Raw genomic sequence first — 9669 nt, 5'->3', positions numbered from 1 at the left:
TATAGCGCTGCCTCAGTGCAGTGAGCATCCACTCACATCATGTTCAACGTCAGGCTTCTAGATGCCATTCTTATGACTCGATTGGCTATTGCAGCCGTCTATTACCTACAGTACAGTACATGCGCCCGGTCACATATCCTGAATATAACCTGAATCCTAATTGGATGAAAACTCCAATAGTTATTATAATTATTATAGTGTATTATAGTTATGATAATGATGTCAGGTTATGTTAGGCCAGCAGAGAAGGCCTTGCTGGCCCTGACAGTATATATATATATATATATATATATATATATAGTTTGCCAAGCAACATTCTGCAAACTTGGCTTCATAGTAAAAGAGTGGCGTTTCACTGGTTTTCACTGGCCTGTTTTCTTCTATTATTTACAAGTTTCACAATGTCCCAACTTCAAGACGATTGAGCTTTGTAGGTTTATTTATTTATTTATTTTTTGTTTCTTTATGTACAGAGCCACATAGGTGTAATAATATACGGTTGCAAAATGTCATCATTGTTGTATTGGCTTGAATTCCTGGCCCGCATAATCTTGAATAGTTCTAACGTTTTCCATGGAGCTGGAGCACGTCAAATGTGTCATTTTAGATAGGACTGCATGGTACAAACTCTTATCTCGAAGCAGCTACTCGTCTGGCGTCTAGTTCTCATACAGCTAATGAGACAGCAAGATTTGGACAGTAGCCTGTGTGAGGAGTGAGATTGTTCATTATACAAGTATTTAACCTTTTGACACCAAAGACTTCAGAGCTCCACCCTCGCCCAGGAGGTCACTGCGAGTGTCAGCCCCTGTCTTGAAACTAATGATGGACTTCTATTGTTTTCTTAATTCCTTATTGAATTGCCCTTTTCTCCACGTGGATTTGTGGAGCATTTAGTATGTTGCCCCAGGCACCAAAGAGTTCACGCAAGTTGCCACCTTGATGATCTAGGTAAGGCGACTAACTTGTTCCTAATGGTCCAGCAGGGCGTGAAGCTGCAGCTGTCGACTTGTGACCTTTGATCTTCAGTATATCAAATTACAAAAGACGGCGGCGTATATCACACAGTTTGGGACTTGTTGTTTCTATTACATTTCAGAGTAAGACAAAATATGCGTTATGTGCAGCAGAACACCTGCCGCCGTAGCTGTTCTTCTGAAGACTCACACTGTGTACTTGAGTATAGTATGGTGCCTGTGTTAAAAAAATGGTAACATTAGAAAAGTGAAATGCCTGGATAATTTGACTTGACACACCAACAAAAAAAGTCCTTTGCATACATACAAAATAGTTTCTCACATAATCATACTCCTGTTGAGGAAGAAAATAAACAAATATTTTGTAATAATACAATCTTCGGTTCATTAGATTTAGGTGCATTTCCTTCTGATGATTCTTAAAGCCTAAATATCAAAGAGTTGTATTAAACAAGGCTTTTGGCAGTACAGTGGTACCTCTACTTATGATCGTCTCTTGTTACGAAAAATACAGTTATGAAATGCCCCGGCGTCAAATATTGTCTTTAGTAACGAGAGAAAATTCAAGATACATAATTGGCGTATGGTATGAGACACAAGACACCGGCGCTCACGCCAACCAGACTATAATGTAATACATTATTTCAACCCATGATCTCTACCGAATTTGTTACAGTATGTGATCCATTTCTATAGCTTTCCCACAAATAAGAGACTAGTTTTTTGCGCCATGTTTACTGCGGTCTTCCACTTTTCATCTTGATGAACTGTAGAACTTGTAAAACCTAAAATTGACAGTAGCTACGGCTCCCATTGTTCATATTCGCATAAAAACACATGTGTAACATACCACTGTAGTCTGTGGCGTCTGACGTTGGTGTCGTTAGCACGCTGTCAGCACTTTAGCGATGACATCGCACAAGATGTAACCACTGTGGTGATTTTGTCAATGTCCCGATATTTTTTGGCATACTATAGTTTCAAAAAAGTAACAAGGATTTTTTTTCACCAAGTTATGGGTGAAAATATAAGTATTCACACGAAACAAGCAGAAGTCAAGTCAGGATACTGTACCTGAAAAATGGACATTAGTGCAGTTACAAAGTATTTCCATCAATCCATCCCTTTTCTAGAGCTGCTTATCCTCACAAGGGTCGCAGGCTTGCTGGTGCCTATCCCAGCTGGCTTCGGGCAGTAGGTGGGGGACACCCTCAACTGGTTGTCGGCCAATCGCAGGGCACGCAGAGACGGACAACCATTCACGCACCCAATCACACCTAAGGACAATCTATTATGTCCAATACCCCTGCCATGCATGCTTTTGGAGTGCCCGGAGAGAATCCGCGCAGGCCCGGGGAGAACGTGCAAACTCCACACAGGAAGGCGTGGTGGATTTGAACTCGGGGTCCCTTTAATTGTGAGGCGAACAAGTCATTCACCGAGCCGCCACCGTAATGGACCGCATTTGGCATTTAGCCGTATGAGGCACAGCAACAGTTAACGGCGGCGCTCCCGGAGGAATGCATGCGGTGTCACGCTTTGCCTCTTTGCTTGGGACACCTGGTCCTCTTTCAGTGCCACCGTTGCATTTACATGTCAAAGGAGGTGGAGCAAGAAGGCCCTCTCTGTCCTCTGCTCCTCACTCCAGAGATGATCGGATTTATCTCTTCATCAACGGAAATATATGCTGCGAGCGGGCCGTCCCGCCTCCCGTCCCCCGGCTAGAGGGAGCGGTTGAAGGAGAGTCTTGTGATGCTCTGTGCCATCCCAACGGACACTCGTCACAATGCTTGATTCATGCCATGAGGGAGACTTTCTCACTGCTCCGTGTTTGAAGGCCGCAAAAGGCCCCTGTGTTCCCCAGGTATCCGATTCCCACGTTTGACGGAGCATAACAGGTTGACTCAGGTCGCATTAACAGGCCCGAGTAACAAACGTGAGGGCGGCCATTGCGGTGCAGGTGAGCTGTGGCGAGCAGAGAGAATAAAACATGATTTATTGCTCTTGAGGGAAATCGTTCATCTTCGTGAAAGAAGCTTGAAGACGGATTCCCGGTGCGAGAGCCAAGCGGGATAATTGAATCATCCCGGTTGTGGCGACGCGGACCTCATGTGCTTATATAAAAAGGAAAAGTCATTAATTACATGTTCCTCCTCTGGGTTTTGGAGTTGCTATCCTTTTCATGGTCATACAAATTATGTTATTGTACGCAATTAAAAAGCCCTCTGGAAAACACAATCCTCAATGAACCAATCATTGAATGTGTAATGCACCACAAGTTACGTGACTAATAGAATAATAAATCGAGGACAAGAAGAAAAACATTTTTTATATCTGTCACAGCTCAACTGACGTTTGGATCCAGACCAAAAGGTATAAAATGGAGTTATATTCCCTGCGCTGCCCTGAAAATATAAACATTGGCTCGCTATGCCTAATAAAGTGATGAAAGCTTCTTAATCTGCACTTTTATCTAAATCTGCAAAACGTGAACAGATTCTGCTTTAATCACCAGCTTTCATGGAGAATCTAAACATTTTCATTTCTTTTCAGCATGTTTACATCAAGTTTTATATTCTGTTAATATAGCAGTTTGGAGCACTATTGCACACGTTGTTTCATGGCAATATTGAAGACCTGCTTTTAGCTTTTGTAGACTCCTACTGTGGTTCCAAATTCATACTTCTGCATTTTCACAAATTCATACTTCTGCATTTTTCCATTTATGCAATGTATGTTCTGTTACTCATGAGTACAACCTCCGCCACGTTTGTGTATGCAAACATGACAGCTCTTTTCATATCCACACATGGCTTCATAAATATTCATGTGTGATATCTGGACATCTTAAACAGCAACTGTATTGCAGATTTTTTTTTTTTTTTTTGGAGGGGGGCGGGGTAATGTCTGTTACTGTTTAAGTCTTGAGCAGCACTTTGAAATGGAACCTTTGAAATAGAGTTTTAGCACCTGTGATGTTTCCACTGCGTTGCTTGGCTTCCATTTATGGTCCACAAATGGCCGCACATATGGCTGGTAGATGGTAAATTTAACATAGGATAACAATCCAAGAATCTCATGGGTGCATTTAGCAAAGTGCTTAAAATATCATCATGGCTCACTTTCCACAAATTCCCATGGGCCTACTTGGATTAGGGACCATATGAACGTTGTTGTGTTGTTGGATTTTTATTGTTGCTTTGTATTTGCGGCAATATACTCAACAAATATGTTTTAAAATTTGGTGCTGCATATGGCTCTCTAAAACGGAGCGAACTTACACATTCTGCAAATTTCACTCAGTGTATGTTTTCCAACCGCCAATTTTGAAGAGTAAACTTCCAAGTAGAAAAGGCAATTGTTTTCTAGGTCGTTTCCGACTACCATGCAAGACGACATGCACTCCCTTTATTGTGAATTTGCCGAGGGAGATGTGTGGATGTTAGTGGACTGTATGAAGTTAAGTGAGGCAGAATAAATGTGTCTTCTAATTACCTGCTTGACTCAGTGCCTACAGGACATTTTCACCCTTAACGGTGGGCGTGCAGGGGTTACGTGGGGGTAAGAAGGCTTCTGCACACCTGCGCTGCTCCTTGAGGACTTATAGGCATTTCATTTAATCTCCATCAGTGCACTTCTCCCCCTACACGTCTTTTCCTCCCATCCTCCTGACCTCTTAGCGCTCCACACCTCCCGCCTCAGCAGTGCCAGAGGCATACACAACTCTGACGGGAGGTCTCGTCAACTAAATGAAGCGTAAGAGGAACACCTATTTCCCAACACTTGCAAAGCCTGATTGAAGCTGTGCTCATTTATCTGACATGTTTTTACAAAATATAAAGAAATCACATTTTTATATTACATGCAATAACTCTGATCACGCAGTCTATATGAAGTCATACTTTTTGTGGTTTACTTCTTGCCTTATTGAATCGCAAATGCTTTTTTTTAATCTGATTGTCTTCAAATTTGGGATATACCATCTATCATCTTAACCAATAACATAACAACTAAACTATACAAGCGCCCAGTAAATCCCAAACTTGAACCACCCATTCATTAACTTAACACGTGTTTAAGTTATGACAGTCAATCATGACCTGGACTAGAGACATCTATACGATAGTAATACAGTATATGCATAATATCCTGTTATGATATAGTGCTACCTAGTGGCAGAAAAGAAGGACATGTTTTTATGTATGAAAAAAACGTTGCCTACTATTAAGTAAACACTGTTAGCTCATTTAACATAGCCCGGCACCACTATTTACAAAGAATTGGAATCTATCCAAAGGTGTTTGGGCTCGTTAGAGAATAAATGCAGTTGTTGGTCCACTTTCAATGGCTTTATTGAACAAGTAGTAGCAAAATGCAAAAAACAAGCAGAATCTTAGATGATGATTTAGTCAGATAATGGAAGCCAACGTTCCATTCTCACTTGCCGACTTCCAAGTCCATCGATAGGCGAGGACTGCCTTTTCAAGGCGCACATGCATTCATCATCATAAAAACTACAGTGTAGAATCATTGTGATCCCAGCGAAAACAGGCAAGATACGGCTCTTATGGAATTGGAGTGACCAACAGTAAACAGTAAGATGAAAACTATATTTAGTCAACAGGAATTTCTATTGTATGAACGTAAAACATCCACATTAAACGAGAGATTCAAGATTGCATATGTAAAAAAAGGCTGAACTGTTAAGTAAAAGTCAAAGCTATTCATAGATGGTATAGGTGGTATGTGCATCCATGTACGGTATTTTTAGTTGGCGGGCTTCTTGCTGAGTAGCACTAATAATGACTTCCTAACATGTGGCCAGGTAAAGAATTAGCCTCTAAACGATCTCTTCGGCTGTTTGTTTACTCATTTGCGGGACTGCGGTGGCTTCTGGCCGGCCCGGTAGGTGATGAGTAACAGACCCAGATGGTGGGCATCAGCAGGCAGGCTGGCTGACGGCAGATTAGCAGCCTCCCGTGTCTTTGCCGGAGCCCCCTTCCGCAAGTCCACTCCTCCTGATCCCCAGAGGAGCGGCTGTCTGTAACTCGACTCGCTTTGGCGAGCTTCATGTGTTGATGGAGCACAACCGTGGGCTTATCTCGTCTCATTCCGCCGCCGCTGGCCTAAGCGGGCTCAGGGGTAATGTGTGTATTTGACTGTGTGTTTTTTAGAAGGAACTCCATGTAAGAAGGAATGTAGTTGCTGCACGTTTTGGGGCATCCTGCTCTTGAGGGGATTCATTTCTATAGAATGATGTTGACTTATTTAACATTCTTGTGTGACTTTACAATTCATGATCCAACATCTAGTCTTCAACCTAGTGGTCCACAACCTTTTTTGTGTCACGGACTGGTTGAAGCACGTACATTCTTTACGTAGCCCATGGATGCTGGGGGAGGGGTGTAGTGTGGCATTTAAAGTGTAAATGATAACCAAGCAAACAAAATAAACAAACTTAAACTTATGATTCTACAGATGGCATTAACGTCATTGCTACTTGCAAAAATGTGAACGATCAAATGAAGAGGAAACGCTATATTGCTTCTTTGGTCTGTTTGCTGAATGACTATTTAATAGCAGCTAAACTGCTAGCTCTTGTTTACGTGGGCAAACTGCAAATTCCGCTTGCATTTTCATACTTTCTACATCATCACGTGGGGGCTACCCGTTCAAATGATTCAACGGCCTTGTCTTGTTTTTGACAACATATTTTGCACAACGGCCTCATTTTCTCCACGTCGTTCTTGACATAGCGCCACACAAGCGAAGCGAAAGAACTCTCTTTCCAAAATAGCGTCATTTTAGGATGACGCCAAGTTATGGCTGGCCATCAACTGCGCTTTTTGTTGCAATTTTAGTGATTGTTATCATTACTTTCTGTTCCATTTACTGGCGGACACGCTTTATTTCAACTTGCAAACCAAAGCTATGATGAAAAGCTGGACTGTGATTGGCTGGAGTCACACACCTTTCTGCTACGCCTGATAGTGTAAATATGCTCACAGCTGGTCAGATAATATCACGATTCTCAATCACATAATCACCCATTTCTACTACAAGTAATATTGCTCTTGGAAGGTCACCGGTGGGGTCGGGTGGGGGTGGGGTTGACATATACTGACGGGTGGTTGGGTACCACTGCCTTAACCTCTCATCCCCTATTCCGAGGCATGGAAATTGCCTACAGTGCAGATTTTGCTGCGATGCAATATTGGTGCCGCACTGGACAGGAAACATAGTTCAAACGGTGGAGGGCATAGGTCAGCCAGATGCAATGTGACGGTTCAGGCGGGAGGGGGGACCGGGCAGCCGTTAGGTAAGTGTTCAGGGGCTGTTTATTTTATAAACAGTGGGAGAAGATTAGTAGCGGAGCCAGACTCCCCCAAGCATATGGGGAGGATGTCCTCTGTGTGAGGAGGCTCTTAGCTCACCATTGTGTTCGTTCACGTGGCATCGCCACTAATGATGAGATAATGTACATGTGTACCACGGGATGTGTACAAGTCTCCACTGCTTCCATTGTGGGCAAGATAAGAGTATTGAATGATTGTGTGAGTGACGCTTTTGACTCATTAGTGGTGTTGGCACACACAGGCCCTCGCCACCGCTTAGCCACGGGGTAAACACAGGAAATGGAATGACCCGGCACGTTCTCCCCCAAGCTCAGCGCCAGTCGAATTAATTGTGCTGGAAGATGTTTGCGTGTGGCTCATCTCCTGAAGACTTTCAGCCCCTTCCTGCCTTTGTGTGGGCCTTTTGTCAGATACGTTGGCAGACAACCTTCTTTGATGACTCCCTCTGTCGACGCCCGGCCGGACCGAGCGGTCTCTCGACACACTTTAGGGTTTACGTAAACATGTTTGTGTTTGATCCTTTCCGCGCTTTCATCCAGAGCTTGTTAGTGTAGCAGGAATACATATTTTTGGCAGAGTGGCTGCAAGCCAACAGATAAGCAAAACCAACAAAACAATAATGCATCGGTTTCATTTTTCTGTGACCTGAATAAGGACAAGCAGTAGGTAGGCCTACAGGAAAGGCATGGCTCCATATTTGGTCATATATTTGGCTACAGGAACTTGTTTTGAAAGCCTCCAGATGCATAATCCAAAATCATTGCTCTGGATTTTGGATAGTATTTATGTGTGTGCGCGTGTGTGTGATTTATGGAAGTTTAAATAGCACAATAAATGGACATAGGTACCGTATTTTTTCGAGTTCAAGTTGAGTTTTTTTTTCATGAGTTTCAAGGAGTCAACTTGCAATTGCATGTCTTGAGGCCGGGCCAGACTGATTTTGTCCACGTACTGGTGTTTGAACTACATTCATTCGATTGCAAAGCAAGTTTTATCATGTCATGTCATATCCAAGGCGAAGGAAGATTATATACTTGCTTACCTCAAATTCTATATGCTATCCATCCATTTTATAGTTTTTGCACAGAACATCGCAAACAATCCACTTTTGTCAAGCGCCGCCATTGTCCCTGTTTACAATCGAAAACGAGGCTACTCGGTTCATCTGTTTCATCTGACTTTGCCACATTGCGAACCCCTGACATTCTCTCAACATGTACACATTTCAAAGGACCGGTAATACTTACCGCAATCTATTTTATACACAATGAATGGCATGAAAAGGAAACGAACCCCCTAGAACATGTCCTCGAGTTGTATCCAGACATTTAACTGAGCAAAGAAGAATGGAAGACGCTCATATAGTAAGGGTCGATTCATTCTTGATTTTTTCGTAAATTTGACCCAAATTACAATAAAATCTTGGTGTTGACTTATACTCGAGATTGACTAATACTTGGAAAAATACGGTTCATCCTTTCAGTATTATGGTCACAAAAGGAGAGGTTGGAAAACATCTCTCTCACGTGCGCAAAACGGCGCAGTTCATTAGCACTCCTTAAAGCATTCCCACCGAATATATGAAAGTCTTTGTATTCACTCTAAATGCAAGCAGTGATTCTTTACGTTGGACCATCAGTACTATGGTATATATAAGGATTAGACTGGAGAGCTACAACTACATTTATGCCAGAGCGCAAATCCCCCAAACTGCTCTTTTTATGTGAATGTTATGGATTCATCACACATTGTGATATATTGTGTCAACACCATAAAAACCCTTATTCATACAAGACACCTATGTTGTAGTAAACGGCACATTAAGAACCTTTTTTATTATAAGTGGACATGGAAATTCCAGATGGTGTATCAATCTTAATGGTTGATGTTTTTGACCTTTTTTTTGTACGTGGATTGTGAAAACAAACAGCTCCTTCATAGGGCCTAATAACAAAAATCCCACCAGAGACATATATCCAAAGGATATTATCATGTGTGGAACGCATTTTCCCACATTATAAATCTTTCTGTAGACATGATCGCATGTTTTTCACCTAAATGCAACACTTCTCATACCGCTGCTTTTGGCGGGCTAAGCTTGACAAAGTAAGCCTTCTTGTGCAGATGAGAGTCATATTTAGCATCACACATAGCCATATCCCCCAGTCAGACACATATTGTTTTGCTACGCATTTCAAGATTCAAGATTTTTCTAGTCATATGCACAGTAATACCGCACAATGAAATTCTTATTCGGTTCACTTCCCCGAGCAGACTACATCCCACAATCGAGCAAATAATGAAGTAGGCAATTAAACAAAAAAAAAACAACAACA

This window comes from Hippichthys cyanospilos, chromosome 1 (genome assembly GCF_059441005.1).
Source record: "Hippichthys cyanospilos isolate Australia breed blue-spotted pipefish chromosome 1, RoL_Hcya_1.0, whole genome shotgun sequence".
NCBI lineage: Eukaryota > Metazoa > Chordata > Actinopteri > Syngnathiformes > Syngnathidae > Hippichthys > Hippichthys cyanospilos.
The sequence above is the reverse complement of the archived record's forward strand: the minus strand, read 5'-3'. Positions refer to the sequence as shown.